Source organism: Nymphaea colorata, chromosome 11, assembly GCF_008831285.2.
Source record: "Nymphaea colorata isolate Beijing-Zhang1983 chromosome 11, ASM883128v2, whole genome shotgun sequence".
In the NCBI taxonomy this organism is placed as follows: domain Eukaryota; kingdom Viridiplantae; phylum Streptophyta; class Magnoliopsida; order Nymphaeales; family Nymphaeaceae; genus Nymphaea; species Nymphaea colorata.
The window spans coordinates 4,351,119-4,367,549 of record NC_045148.1 but is presented as its reverse complement, the minus strand read 5'-3'; the positions used below and the strand labels follow the sequence as shown (position 1 = coordinate 4,367,549).

Genomic DNA, 16,431 nt, shown 5'->3' with positions numbered 1-16,431 from the left:
AGGTTCAAGTGCGTTCTTCTATTCCATGATGTTGCCATGAATCCTTCACATTGGTCGTATCTCTGTTTTCCATCCAGATCAACATGGTCTTCTTTACAATGCCTCAAAAGGAGCCATCCCAATACTAGAATAGTAACTATTATTGTAAGCAAATTTTGTTGGTTTCACATGTTTATCCCAACTACCATTCCATTCTAAAGTGCAAGCCCGCAACATGTCCTTAAGAGTTTGAATGATCCCCTCAGTTTGAGGATGAAAGTTGTGCAAAGCTTTTGACTTTGTTCCAGCATTCTGCAATTGTCCCCAAAATATCAATGTGATTCGAGGGTCCCTATGAGATATAGTTGACAAAGGAACTCCAATGCAACCTCACAATTTCTTTAATATACAGATCAGCTAAGCTTTCTAGCGATTGATTTACTTTGATTCGTATAAAATGGGCAAACTTTGTCAATCTGTCTACCTAAATAGCATCTTCTCAACAATGAAATCCATTGTAATGTCATCCCACTTTCATACTGAAATTTTTCATTTTTTGTGTAAGCCATCATGGTTTTCGATGTTCAATCTTAACTTATTGGTAAGTTAAGCACTTAGCCACATAATCAGCAAACATCTTTCTTCATCCTACCCCACCAAACATTTTTCGCAAATCCTTATACATTTTATTTCTTGCAGGTTGGATAGTATACTTGAATCTATGGATCTGGTCCATAATTTTTTTCTTTATTTTGATTGAGGGCTATCCAAATCGTTTTTCCCAACCAAAGGCTTCCATCCTCCTTTAGATACTCTCCTTTCATCTTGGCTGCTATCCTATCATACTCCACTCCTTTCTCTTGCACATTTTGAACTCGATCCAACAATTCATCTGTCAAACCTTGATTTCATAGGACCTTGACAAGTTCCCTTCTTTCAGAAAGCACACACTCACAAAGCAGGTAGGGCGGAGGCCGTCAAAGGTCCCAGTGATTAACTAAATAATAAATATCGAGAAGTTTTGGTTGAGCTTCTAGAGAAAAATATTTTTATTTTTCCTTCACTTGAAATGGTTTCCACTCGATCAAATCTGAATAGCTTCCAACAATGACAAACTAAAGGAGATAATTTTGATTTAGTTTTTTACTAAATGCATCTGCTACCATATTAGCTTTTCATAGGTGATACAAAATTTTGAAGTCATAGTCCTCTAAAAACTCCCAACTATCTTCATTGCTGCATGTTCAAGTCCTTCAAAGAAAAGATAACTTGAGAGATATGTGACCTGAAAGCACATCAAATTCCTCTCCATACAATTGTCATGCCATAGCTTTAATGCAAATACTATTGTAGCCAGCTCAAGATCATGAGTTGGATAGTTTTCTCATGATTCTTAAGTTGTTGAGATCCATACGCAATTATCTTTTCATGTTGCATTAGTACACACCTTAGTCCACTTTTTGATGCATCTGGACTACAAACCCACCTTTAGTTTATCTTTTGGTAAGGTTAACATTGGTGCAATACTAATTTCTCCTTAAGTGTTTGAAAGCTTGCTTTACATTCTGAACTCCATTGAACTTTTCTCATTTTCTCAAAAGTTTGGTCATAGGTGAAACAATTTTAGAGAAATCCTTGATAAATCTTCAATAGCAGCCTGCTAAACTAAGAAAATTTCAAATCTCACTAACAGTCTTTGGTTGCTCTCATTTGCAAACTGCTTCGAGTTTAGTTGGGTCCACTGCCATACATTTCTCATAGATAACATGTTCTAGGAATATTACCTCATGTAACCAAAATTCACACTTCAATAACTTGGCTTAAAGTTGGATTTGTCTTTAGATTTCTAGCACTACTCTAAGGTGTTTGTGGTGCTCCTTCTCATCATGAGAATAGACCAAAATATCATCAATAAATACAATTACAAATTGGTCTAGTTGTTCCTTGAATATGTGATTTATTAAATCTATAAGGGCAATTGGAGCATTTGAAAATAGAATTTGTGGCACATGATAGAACAATGAAATTTGTTCTATAAAATACATCACAAGTATTCACAATCAACTCAATCAATTGATAATCATGGGTATGCAGATCCAATTTTCTTTTCAAGTTAGGGGTGACCTTTGATCAAGGAGTGTCATACTAACTTGTCTTACTACCTTATGAGATCTCACCACTTACTCAAGAAGTTTAAGACCATCTCACCTAGGACTCATGGTAGGTCTGGTTCCCCTTAGAGGTCGTTTGATTGCTGTCCATTGGGACAGGACAGACAGGACGTCCTGTCCATCAGACTACTGTCCTGTTCTTATGGACAATGATGTTCATTGTCCACCGTTTGATGATCTTAAGAACAGAACATTATGTTTCTCTTGTCCAGCGTTTGTTTTGCATATGTCTGTTCTGTCTGTTCTGTCAGTCCTGTCTGGCGTTTGTTTTTGTTTTGTCCGATCATCCGTTCTGTCTGTTTTAACTTTTACCTATATGAATAAGAATTATAAGCCCTTTTAAATTGACGTGCAATAATGAGATAAGATGCAGGCTATGCACGAACTTAAGATATCGAAAACAAGGAACGATGAATAACCTCCACAGTTTCAGACTACATCAATAGCTTGTGCTTTCTGTCAGTTTAGAAATACAACAATAGATAAGAAAATTTTAAGTACTCCAACTTGGTCGAATCATACCATCTCATAAATTGAGAAGTTGAGATATGCCCTCATCATGAAGAGGGAAAAAAATAAAAAACAAAATCAAAGCAGACCTATCCAAAAAAGAAGACTTTTTATTCATTCTGTATGAACATATCTTAATCTTCCTTTTTACATGATTCTTGTACATGTCTTCAAATTGCCATTACAAAATTAAAACTGAAGAGAGAGAGAGAGGGAGAGAGAGCTCGATGGAGAGCTATGCCAGGAGTCAACAGTTGCCGACTGAGAGTCTAGTCTGGCCATGGAGGCTGCGATGAAGAGGGTGATGCAGGGGGAATGACATCAAGGTCATTGCATGGCAGTAAAGATGAGGACGATGGTGATGGTGATAACGGGGAGGAGGGCAGCTTCCTTTTGCACGATTGAGCTTGAATCCCCTCTCCTACTTGCTCCACCACCTTCTTCCCAACAAGATAATCCTTCAACCTCTTCAAATCAGAGGGCTTCACCGGCTTCACTATGAACTCCTCTGCCCCTTCCTCCAAGCACCTACTTACACATTCACCATATGCTTAGAAGCAGACTCAATAAATACAAACTAGAAACTGATAATCGAAAAAGAAATATTGAGGGGCTGGTGTCATCATGTATTCTTTCAAAAAGTCAAAAGTTGTATCTGCACACCAAATTACCAAATGCATGCCTACACTTGCATGCACTAAGGACATTTGGTGTATGAAACATAAAACTGCATATAGGTATCCTGAACGTAACTTTTATATAGCAAGGACTTGGTATGCTCCAGGTTTTGGAGAGCTGCTTTTTACCAAAAGTGGTTATACATATCCTCAAGAGGATCCTAGGTTCACATATTTCAATCGTTTTATGAACTTTCCAAAAGGAAATTGAAACAATGTTGTACATGAAAAGGCAACCACACATAAAAGGTATGGCGGTATGGTTATGCATATCAAGAATCACAATAGAAGGATCTCAAGGATGTATAGTTAAAAGGATGTATAGTTAATGGTAGTCGTTCAAACCAAATGATCTATCTTTGCATAAACCACACTTGAGCCTCAAGCACCATGATTCCATGAATTAGTACTTAATGCATCATCAAACATTTTGTAAGCATGATCAAATCAAGAAGAAGACATAATCGTACAGAAAATTTTGAACCACCCATGAATCTGCTTCCCTTTCTTTTCATTCATGACCTTTTATATTTATAATTACTAAGTCGGAAAATGTAAAGAAAAAGTTCAGGCAGAAAAATCCACCACGGCGAAGTGGCTCTATGCAGAGAGAGAATGAGAGAGAAGGAGAGAAAGGGGGATGAAGATTACCATGATTATGGCTTTGATGTTATCTCTTGTGAGCTTTATAGAGAGGGCAGCTTCATCCGGCGCATCCCCTGTTCCTGCAAAGGCAACATCTCCGATAAAGGCTAGAAGCTCATCCACCTTGTCGGGGTGTTGGTCAGCTTTGCTCCCCATCCTCGCCATGTGGTCATCAATGATCCGGTCGACCAAATTAGATAATGTAGATCGAACTCCCCAACAGATTATACAGGAAAGAAATTCAATGAGATCCAGAGAACAACAAAACAAAATGAAGAGGAAAAGATTGTGATGTTGCTAAATAGAACGAATCTTCAAAAGAAAATAATAGGCAAAAACAAAACTGACCAAAAGGGATCGCTTTTATTTTCCAGATGGAAAAAAAATCAGGAAGAAGTTCCAAGACTAAGAACATCAACTAAAGACTCCTTTTCGTTCTCCACCAACACATACTAAAAGGGGAAACCAAATACTACAAGCGAAAGACAAACTGGAAATAAAAACAGCCATTTCTTTCATCGGTTTTAGGGGCAATAGTCACTCACTCGTTGGAAGAATGAAAAGAAAACATCGGTGGAAAAAGGAACTGATTCAAGATCGCACCGAATCACAGATTTAAAAACGAAAACCCTAGATTGAATCATTAGAAAACAATCTAACGAACAAAGACATATAATCAGAAACGAATATCATAACTTCCTTTTAATCAATACCTCGGCTGCGAGATACTCGAGCATGGAAAAGAGGTAGAGAGGCGCACCCGCACCAACTCGCTCAACATACTTTCCGGCTTTGAGAAATCGGGCGATCTACCCACCGGAAATTGCAGACTGGCCTTCTGCGACCGAAATACCGACTTAGATGACTTCAGTTTCCCATGCCCGCCCTTGGTTCCTATAGAACTCATCCTCCTTTTCCTTGCGGAAGACGATAACATAAGATGCAGGAAAGCCGAAGACGATGGAGAAGGAGAGCAAACTAGATTGATCGGTGACAGATTTCGCAGTTAAAATATACAGTGATCTTTCGACGAGGGCGAGGGCAGCTCGGGGGCAGAGACGGAGAAGAAGGAGAGAAAGAGAAAGGGTGACCAGCTCGCCAAAGAGACGGAGGAGGAGAGAAAGCGAGGGCCGATCGGGGGCAGGAGGCTGTTCTGTTCCACGCTGTTCCGAGGGTTAGCTCGGAACAGCATGGAACAAAGAATAATTTATAGTCCCTGTCCAACTGTCCGTCGTGTCCATCCTGTTCTGTGGACGGTGTTTGATGTAAAACTCAATGGAACAGAACACGCGTGTCCTGTTCCGTGTGTCCTGTGACCATCAAACGCCCTCTTAAGGATCTAGGTTGGGTGGATCAAAAGAAGATGCCTTGCTCTCCAAAATACACAATGATGGTCTCAGACCCATTGTACCTCATACACTCCAAGTAGATTGAAGAACCATTTTTTGTTCAAGTATTCAAAACATTTTGGTCTGTGAACTAATAATAAATATTACAAAATTTATAAGAAATTAACACACCCAAACACTACAATTGTTTTTATCTAAATAAACATAATTCATGTAACTTTTCTTTCATATCTTTTAACATGGAAATATGGTCAAAACCCATTTTTGTGCTATAACATCTTTGCACTTAAGCGTTCTTTCTAAGCAATATATGAGTTGTTGGGTCTCTATATATACTATGTTCATACAATTCATTTCCAATAAAATCCATAAATAAAAAAGAAATACATTTATACAAAAGTCATACTTTAATCATAATTTAGACTTAGTAATTTTCAGAGATGAGCCTTACATAATAGTTTATAATTTAACTCAGCTAGAATACTAACTTAAACACTATGTTTGCAAGGGAAATAGAGAAGTTAAATTTTCTGGAGTGAGGTGCCAAGAACTAAATGTCCAATTTTCATTGAAAAAAAATTAAAAGTAATTTTTAAATTTTTTTTTGTTAAACCAGAGTCGAATTGGATAAAATCCCTTTTAATAGAATTGAATATTTGTTTGAAATTAAAAAACATATAAAATCAAACATAAAGTTTTAGCCTTTGTCAAATATTCTCCAGCAACATGAATCACTTGAGAAGAAACACTGAAAAACTCAACTTCATTTGAATATGTGATGATTTATTGAAATTCAGCAGCTCAATACCATTCAAAAAAAAAGCATAAATCATAGTAGTTTCAATAATAACCAAAAATCCAATAACCGAGATTCTTGAGGTGAACATGCATGAAGATGTTAGCTTTCAATCTCAATTAGTCTTACTAATTTTGGCCTATATATTTGCAGAAATAAACTTTCCACCACAGTCTGTAAGAAAATGAAAACTACGTGGATTTGAAAATGAGGTATAATTTGAGGGATTTTTATGAACAAACCATAAATCCATCTTTGATGAAATTAATAGTATAGTTTGTTCAGTATGTCAAAATTTTCAGACTATTTTTGTTTGTCATAAATTGCTTTGAAATAAATTTCTATCATTATTAAAACACAACTATGTTGTAACAATAGTATAACTCAATCAGCAATCATATTGTATGCATATATCGAACTTATTCTTAAACACCGTAGAGATTCCAAGCATTACATTCAACTTATTCTCTCTTCAATATCCATAATCAAACACTCATTTCCAAAATAATAAAGCAATTCGAGCATAATTTACAAGATCATAAAGTAAACAAACAATCTAGTCTAGCATGGATTCTTGTTTAACTACCATTGTATGTTACTTGTTAGCTTTTTCAGTGAATCTAACTTTAAATTACTTTATGGGCAACTTGATTAGAACCCTATAGAAATTTACCTTCGTCAACACATAATTTATTATAGATAAATCCTAAAGCACTTAAAGAAGCACCAGGTACCTACTGGTTTGGCAAAATACACAAAGAACGACTTCCTTTGGAACCAAGACCACCGACATATCCATGACTCTAGCTTTCCTCCTTAGACTTACTTTGTTTTTGCTATATGAGCCTTCTGACACCTTATATGACCTCTTTTTCTGCTCAAAAATGCTTAGAACTTAAGCTAAGTTCATAAGGGTTGGGTGCTTAGCCAAATATTGAGTAGAAATACTTTATCTAAGCAAAAGAAGGGCCTCCAGATTTTACTCTATCAGCAAAAAAGTGGGAATGAGGTTGGGAGGTGTCTTAAAACCCCCTTTTATAGGTCTTACCTAAGGTGAGAGTTACTGAAATAAATGCCTTCTAAGCCCACCATTCTAATGCACTCATTTTTTTACTTTAAAATAACCAAGAGTCACTTCAAAATTTAAAAGGGCGTATAATTTCTAAAGGTCCAAAACACCACAAAGCGTTTATTTAATTAGCTCTCAAACATATTTGAATAGAATACATAATATAAATTCCTTATTTATTATATACAAAGGGAAAAAAATAGACATGAGGATGGGCAATTATGTCATTATTATTCGTAATCTTTGATGATATATTTTTCCACAACTCTTCAACTCTTCTTAAAGTAAAAAATTGGTTATTTTAAATTATTTGCATAATAAGCTATCATTTTATGGTAGCCACCCACTACTTAAGAATAATGAAGTCTTAAATAGGAATAATTCCCACTCTTTAGGAGTTAAATTTAAAATTTCAGGGAGGTCCATTCCCTCATACGTAAATATCTTAGGATATTAAAATGGAATTTACCCAAAAATATTGGATGCACAAAATTAAATAATTACACTTTTACCATTATATTATTTTCAAACTCCGAATTTTTCATTTTGAATCTTAGTGCGACACTTTGAATCTAAATTTGAAATCTAAAACATAATGTGGACACCAAAATATGATAAACCTTTGAATTCAAAGCTCTTACATAAGAGGAAAATTCAAGGTCACTACATGAAGTGTGTTTCTCATCTCCTCCTTATTTGATGCTTATCTTAATGATAAGCATTTCATTTGGATGAACTCGCGTGAAGCTGCAGCATTGGATGAGCTAGAAAGTTGTGGGATAAGATGAGTCAAATGGTGTTGAAATCTTGTATATAAGTGTGAAAGATCAATGAAAAGTAGCAAGCTATTCTCTTTATTCTCGTCTCCTTTCTTTCTCTCTATTTCCATTCTCTCTGTGCGCAATTCGTTTTTTTCTCTCCTCGATCTCGTTCAACTCTCGTCTAGTCTCTTACACAAGTTTTTTCACATGGTATCAGAGCTAAAGAGAGAAAGGGGAGATTCCACAGGGCTGCCTGTGTGCCATCCTTTCTTGTTTCGGAAACTTGAGGGCCATCACTGCAGATGATCAACCAACGCCCTCCTTTTTATTTGCTGCCTGATTAAGCCTGATTTTCGGTAATGCCAGATGACGTAGACGTTGCCAGCCGTCGCCTGATTAGGGCTGTCACTGCCGCCGCTGCTCCTCGCACTTCCTAGGACTTCCCTCTTTTCAGCGAGGTGTTCCAACGAGAGACGATAAGTGTCTAGCCTCTCGTCTGCTGCGTGCTGCTTCCGCTCTTCACTTTGTCAGACAAGACCTTTCCTCCTCCCTTCTGATTCTTGAAATAGAGAAGCCACGCGAATAGAGGAGACCAGAGAGCACCCGATGCCTTTCTCATCGCCTGCAACTCAGGAAGCCGTCTACGACAACCACGACCGGTTTCTCTTCTGCTTTCCCAATTGTGCCAAAGATTGGGTTTTTCTGAGAAATCTGGTGACGTTTCCAATCCTTATGTTCGCTTGATTATTCTCATGTTTAGAACATGATCTTTTGCTGTGCTTGGAGGTAATCTTGTTGTTTGTGAGTCTGTTGTCGAAGAAGGAGCAGGAAATAGAGTTAAGAAGCAGAGCCGTAACGGAATCCTGCGACTGCCAGTGCAAAGCCGGCAATTGAATCCTCAATACTCATTCATGTTGGGTTCCTCTTGAGCTCTGAACACAAGAAAATATGACTGCTTGAGTTTGCGACTAGTGAAGGGTTGAGAGAACCTGCTATAGAGCTGAACCTGTAAGCTGAGAACAAGAGCTGCCGAGAGGAGATTCTTGTGTCCACCGGATCTTCTAGATTTCTGCCGCCTTCCTTGCGGCGTTTCTCTTCTCTTAATCCAAGTGTTTTTGGTGTCCGGAGGCCACGACTCTGCTCCATCATAACAGAAATAGTGCAGGCTCTCTGTTTTTTTTTTTTTCCAATGAGGAGCAGTCATGGTGTTGACAACAAAGAATATTGGCAGACTGGAAGATACTAATGGCTATGAAAGTTCCTAGGTGATATTTGATCCCAACTTTCGGCCACCACTTGTTCCAGCTACCATTCATAAACAAAGGCTGGTGGACCCCCATGCAAGCCTAGTTTCTTTGGCTGTCAATCTTCCAAGGAAGTTGTACCCTCATTCACTATGGATGAGTATCATAAACTCTTATCAATTGTTAGAACTCCGCCTGCCTCTATCAATTTTGCAGGTAATATACGTTCATCCCATCTTCCTTGGATTATCGATTCCAGAGCAAATAAGCACATTTGTGCCGATAATTCTCTAGTTCAAAAACCAACAAATTGCCAAGTACCTATAAACTTACCTAACGGACATACAATAACTGGTCATCAATCTGGTGATGTTAAACTACCACATTTCACTTTTGAAAATTCCATGCATATTCTCTCTTTCAAAGTGAACCTACTCTCTGTGAGTCAATTGACCAAAACACTAAATTGTTCCATAACTTTCTTTCCTACCCATTGTGTCTTGCAGGACCTGGCGTCAAGGATGACAATTGGTTAGGGTAAAGAAAGAGAAGACATATATGAACTCGATCCAATGACTTCATCCACAAGCTGCTTCATTGTGTCCTCTTCCCAAGTTCCCTGGCATAGGCGATTCAGTCATCATTCTCTTTCTTGTCTTAAGCTTGTTGATTCTTATACAGGTTTGAATTGTGATTTGAATAAAGAAATTTTTTGTGATCCTTGTCATCGCGCAAAGCAAACTCACTTAAAATTTGATTTAAGTAGTATTGAAACATCAAAGCCTTTTGAGTTAATACACTGTGATATTTGGGGGCCATATACTCAGTCCACTCTTACTGGAGCACATTATTTTTTAAGTATAGTTGATGAATATACAAGATCTACATGGGTTTTTCCAATGAGACATAAACATGAAACATTTCATCTCATGAAATTTTTTTTTTGCCATGATTAAAAATCAGTTTGGAGTCTGTATTAATAATGTTCGCTCAGATAATGGGTCTAAATTTTTTTCATATGAAGTAAAATCTTTCTTTCAAATGCAAGGTAATTTACAACAACACAGTTGTGTCGCTACTTCACAACAGAATGAAGTAGTAGAGCGAAAACATTGACATCTTTTAGAAATTGCTAAAGCATTGCGTTTTGACGCAAATTTACCAAAACATTTTTGGGGAGAGTGTGTTTGAATAGCAGCTTACTTAATCAACTGCATCCCAACTCTGGTTTCGAAAGGAAAGTCACCATTTGGAAAATTGTTTAACAAAAAACCAAACTTCAAGCATTTGTGTATTTTTGGATCACTTTGTTATGCTACAAACAATGACCACAGTAGAGATAAATTTGATTTTAGAGCTCATAAATGCATATTTTTTTGTTACCCTGAAGGACAGAAAGCATACAAAGTATATGATCTAAAAAGTAAAAGGTTTTTTACTAATCGAGATGTTTTTTTCTATAAAAATATTTGGCCCTTCCAACAAGAAAGAGAGAATGAAAGTTTGCCCGTATTGTCTTTGCCAATTACTCAAGTTGACTAAGTTAGTCCCTTGGATAACATTATTCATGATAACAACAGCCCAAATACACCTACACCTAAACAAAATCATAACCCACCAGATCTGTCCATTGATCATGACAATGACCCATTACCTAAGTCATCAAGTGAGGTTGTTCAACCACCTCAATCGAGTGCATCAAGCTCCATTGCTGAACCAGAGCCCACCAAATCATTGAGAAGATCCACTCGTCCAAAACGGCTAGTTACTTGGATGCGAGATTTCTATTGCTCTCTTATTTCGGCTCCCTCGATCAATGGTATCTCGACGTATAGTGAAATGAAAGGTACAAGGTATCCTCTTTCTAACTTTATTTCACTTTCTCATTTCTCTCCTCAACACTCTCGTTTCTTAGTAGCCATAGTGTCCACATCTGAACCAAAAACCTTTGAAGAGGCAATTGGACATAGGGAGTGGCGAGAGGCAATGAACTCAGAAATTAGTGCACTAAAGGAAAACAACACTTGGACGATGACCACATTGCTAGAAGGAGTTAAGCCCATCGGTTGTAAGTGGGTTTACAAAATCAAGTTCAAATTAGATGGTACTATTGAGCAATACAAGGTACAACTGGTTGCCAAAGGTTATTCCCAATATGAAGGACTCGACTACAATGAGACATTTGTACCAGTCGCAAAAATGGTAACTGTCCAAACTTTACTTTCAGTTGCTACGGCAAATGATTGGTTACTATACCAAATGGATGTGAATAATGCCTTTCTTCATGGCGATTTACTTGAAGAAGTTTATATGCAAGTTCCACCAGGATATGACCGTAAGGAGGAGAATCTAGTATGTAAATTACATAAATCTCTTTACGGTCTCAAACAGTCTCCTTGAAATTGGTTTCACAAGTTATTGTTGGCACTAGTGGAGTTTGGATTCAGTCAATCAAAGGCTGATCACACAATGTTCACTTACAAACAAGGTCAATTTTTTTGTTGTTGTTCTTGTTTATGTGGATGACCTTATTAGTACGGGCAACACCAAGGAGCAGATTGACAAATTTAAGCAATTTTTATGTCAAAAATTTCGTATGAAAGATCTTGGTACTCTTAAATATTTTTTGGGTCTAGAAATTGCCCGTTCAAGCATACAAATTTATGTTTCGCAGCAAAAGTATTCTCTCAACATTATAAGCGAAACATGTATGTTAGGTGCCAAGCCATGGAATTTCCAATGGAACAAAAGCACGGACTCGACTCCACACAAAGTCAGTTGCTAAGAGATCCGACTACGTATAGAAGCTAGTAGAATGACTAATCTATTTAAGTATAACAAGGCCCAATATTCAATTTGCAGTTCACTTGTTAAGTTGTTTCATGCAAACACCACGTGAGATACATCTTCAAGTTGCATTAAGAGTGGTCAAGTATATCAAGTTGAAGCCAGGACAAGGCACTGTCCTTAGCAAACAAACTAATCTTCAAATGAGTGTATTCTGTGACTCTGATTGGGTGGCGTGTCATGAAACACGAAGGTTAGTAACTGGTTACTGTGTTCTCCTTGGTGATTCTCTAATTTCATGGAAGACAAAAAAACAGCCCATAGTATCTTGCTCCTTTGCAGAAGTAGAATACTGGGCAATGACAAATGCCTTATGTGAAGTGAGTTGTTTAAAGTTCCTGTTGACGGATCTAGGCGTGAGACATTCACAACTGGCAAATCTATATTGCGACAATCAAGCTGCCATGCATATTGCAGCCAATCCAGTTTTTCATGAACGTACCAAGCATATAGATTTAGACTGTCATGTGGTCCGAGAAAAAATAAATCAAGGTCTAGTGAAAACCAGTTACATTAACAGCAAAGATCAGCTGGCAAACTTATTCACTAAGGCTTTAGGCAAGGAATCATTTAATCATCTTCTATCCAAACTGAGTGTAAGAAATCTTTCTGCTCAGTTTGAGGGGAAGTGTTAAAAAAAGATTTTCCTTATCTCATCTTCTCCTTATTTGTTGCTTGTCTTAAGGATAAGCATTTCATTTAGATGAACTCGCGTGAAGCTGCAGCATTGGATGAGCTTGAAAGTTTTGGGATAAGATGAGCCAAATGTTGTTGAAATCTTGTATATAAGTGTGAAAGATCAATGAAAAGTAGCAAGCTATTCTCTTTTTTCTTGTCTCTTTTCTTTCTCTCTATTTCCATTCTCTCTGTGCCCAATTCGTTTTTCTCCCTCCTCGATCTCGTTCAGTGCTCCTCTAGTCTCTTACACAAGTTTTTTCATAGGTAAACTATAAAAAGTTTGAGTGGAGACATTTTTGGGTGTTTGATGGCTATGCGAGAGGATGAGAGAAAAACAATTGTAGATAATCAACTGTGACATTTTTTTTTTTATTTTTTTTATAATACTTCCATGATTTTGTTCTATTTACTTCTAAATTAAATAAAATTTTGAAAGAGAAAAACAGTGATCATTGGAATTGGCAGCCACTCTTGTAGAGGTTTTTGAGGACGATTGTCATCTACTCACTTCTTGGAACAAAATTTATAATCATGTAGTAAAAATTATAATTATACACCTTAATTTAGTACAGAAAAGTTTCCTTAGTAAAGAGTGGAAGAGAGAAAAGGTCATCTCATTCTAAAATTTGATAGGTTTTATGAATGAGAAAAATAATCAATGGTGATGATATTTTTATGTTTTAGTTTGTTTTTAATAATACAATAATTTCTGTTTTATTTATTTTTAAACTAAACAACAATTTGAAAAATAAGCTTTTGAACTATTGGAATGAATAAGCTTGAAAGGTTTTTAGGTGTTTGACGAGTGAGCATCAAGAAAAAGGGAGAAAAACAGATTGACCATTGGAATTAGCAACCACTCTTATGAAGGACTATGACCATGCTCGGCATCCTCTCACTGTTTGGAAGAAAGTCTATAATCATGTAATAAATGACCAAATGAACCAACTCAGTAGATAAAGTTTGACAATCAAAGCATCTTATTTTACAAATTTGAGATAAAGCAAACACTTTATGTATTATAAAACTGAAAAAATAGATGATATTATTTGACATTAAAATTAATAACAATTAAACAACAACTTTGTGATCTAATCAATGAAATAAAGCATCACAAGATACCACATTTTCTGCTTTTGTGCAAACTTAAATGATTCTTCTTTTTCTTGTATACCAGTTCTCATGAATTATAAGCACAACATAAGTAAAATGATAAAAGCATCATGTTTCATCCATTCCAAGAAAGTAAAATGTTCCATATATACTAAGGTTATTTATTCTGTAGGCATTTATAATATCAGTCCAAATATTCAAATCCTTGGTAGGTGTTGCCTTCAACACGTGTCTCTAGGCTGTCTGAATGCTCCAACACTTAGCATGCATCTTATGATATGTGAAGAATATATAGATTAGATTCTCTATTATTCACGTAATTCAATTGGCTGCGAAGATTATGGTTCAACATCTCCCTCTGTAGTCCATTATGTGAAAACTTCCAAGAAAGCCATTAGGCTAGTGAATAAAAAAAGAACACTGAAGGGTGGATGGTGAGCAGAAAGAGAAAAAAACGGGGAAATGTCAGTTGCCAGACATTCCAAGGGACAAGAATGGGGAACTATTTTTAGGGGTGCTGTGATGGGAGCCATAAAAACTGAGAGCAGAATAGGCCGTCTAGCAAGAGAGAGAGAGAGAGAGATAGAGAAGAGGGGGGGGGGGGGGGAGAGAGAGAGAGAGAGAGAGAGAGAGAGAGAGAGAGAGAGATTCTTGGAAATTTGAGAAAAAAAAGACTTCAAAATCACATGTATATGTAATTGAAAGAGATTGCCTGAGCACCTTTACTTTATGTGATGCAATGGAACCTCTGATCAACTAAGCAAAGAAGAAATGGCATGGCAAGCAGTTGCTGTTATTCCTTTCCCTAGTAAAGTATGAATTATGAAAATATAAAGCCATAGTAGATATGCAATCATTCTTCAAATATTCCACTTGGGTATCGCAGTTGTCTTCAAGACGTTATGAGGATGTGGAACTATAGAAAAACTACTGGAGATGATAGCTTGGTCACATCTTGGCATGAATGAGAAACTTGTGATTTACAAGCCTTTGGCTCATTCCAAGGGTTTTCTTCTTTGAAAGGTTTTGTTTGGTACAAGTAACTGATGGTCCAACTATTATTTTTCAGGTTGGCATGTTCTTTTGTTGCTTTTGGAAGAAATATATGCGAAAGTAAAATCAGAGCCAGAGAGGAAACTGAAGAAGTTCTTTTCCTAGTGAAGAACATGCAACTCTATGACACATGTGCTTGTTATCTCACATGGGCGTGTTATCACACATGGCAAAAAGTATGCATATATAAAAGTTTGGTGTTTGGTGTAGGATTATACATGTAGGCAATATTGGAGAAAGCACAGTGTTGGTACTTTACAGGTAGAACACTGGTTGGAACCTGATATTTTTACTTGATTCAATTAATTTAAAAGCAATGCATCAACTAGATTGCTTGGTTTGCAGACTCCTGATACTAGCTAGAATTGGTGCTAGATCAGACCTCTTTAGGTAACATGTATCATTGGTATACTGCACTCCTCTATTCATCTTCTATGTTTTGATGTGCAGATTTTCCTTTGTTGGGCATTTGATGAATGAAGTGAGTGCCTACTTTAATTGATGAACATGGCCTAGGAAATTTGATCTACTAGTTTTTATAGAAGACTGCTTGTTCTATATATCCACTCAGTAGCATCCATTTAAACTTCTTAAATATGATTGCATTAGATGATTATGACCATGTATAAATTGTAAAAGATTTACACACGACCAGGTTATTGGGACCACAAAAATATGAGCTTGAGTTGCTACTTGCTGCCAAACTAGTTGGTTCTATTTATTATATTAGCTCTGCTGGAATCATAAGATCTGATTAATGGATATATGCCTATTAGAATTCCTGCATGAAAGTTTAAAATAATTGTGACTATGACAGGTTTGGTATCAAGCTGATTCAAGTCCAACTTCGTTATCATAATCATAGGATGAATGGTAATAGGCTAGCTCCATTCAAGGTATTACTGAGCTTGATTTTTCCAGGCCAAGTTTGACATGATTACTGCAGGCTTTCTCAGTTTAGATGAGTTGAGATGAGAGACACATTAAATGTGGGAAGCAATCGAACTCAGCTTCTGTTTTTCCATTAGTATCATTTTTTTTTCTCATAAGAATCTTTTACATCATGTAGCTTTTAGTAAAAGAGTAATTTGGAGAAATACAATTAGATGCATTATCCAATCTGTTCCTCCAATTGATCATGGTCACCGTATATTCATTGGTGGATCTGATAAAGTTACACATGGATTTTGACCTCTACTTTCCAAGATCATGTATTGAGAAGCTTGAGCCTATTGTAATTGATTGGCATTTTTGTTAGAATAAGGTGATAAGATGCTGCTAAATCACAGCTCATTTGTGGCCAATGTGAATACATATGTACAGAGCAAATGGGAACTGGCCGAACATTCTGCTTTTGTACATCTATATTGAGAGTTTGATCTCAGGTGGTCTAGTGGGGTACTGTACATTTAACTTCTGCAAATGACTGCTTTATTGTTTAGTTTCCTTAAGCAGCACATGACAAGAATTCAGCTATTGTACTTTTAGTTTGTACATTATGTAACAAGCTTTTCATAGTAATAAAAATTAGTATTTTTA

The 16,431-nt window shown here is 36.6% G+C and overlaps 1 long non-coding RNA gene across 1 annotated transcript; it reads right to left on the bottom strand.

Annotated features, from left to right (window-relative positions):
* Nucleotides 1-3,049: 3,049 nt before the first annotated feature.
* On the bottom strand, nucleotides 3,050-4,959 carry LOC126410561 (uncharacterized). Its single transcript, XR_007574782.1, has 3 exons — nucleotides 4,696-4,959; nucleotides 3,989-4,194; nucleotides 3,050-3,188 (listed from the first exon to the last, which is right to left on the bottom strand). It is a non-coding gene; the product is annotated as an uncharacterized LOC126410561 (long non-coding RNA).
* Nucleotides 4,960-16,431: the final 11,472 nt, after the last annotated feature.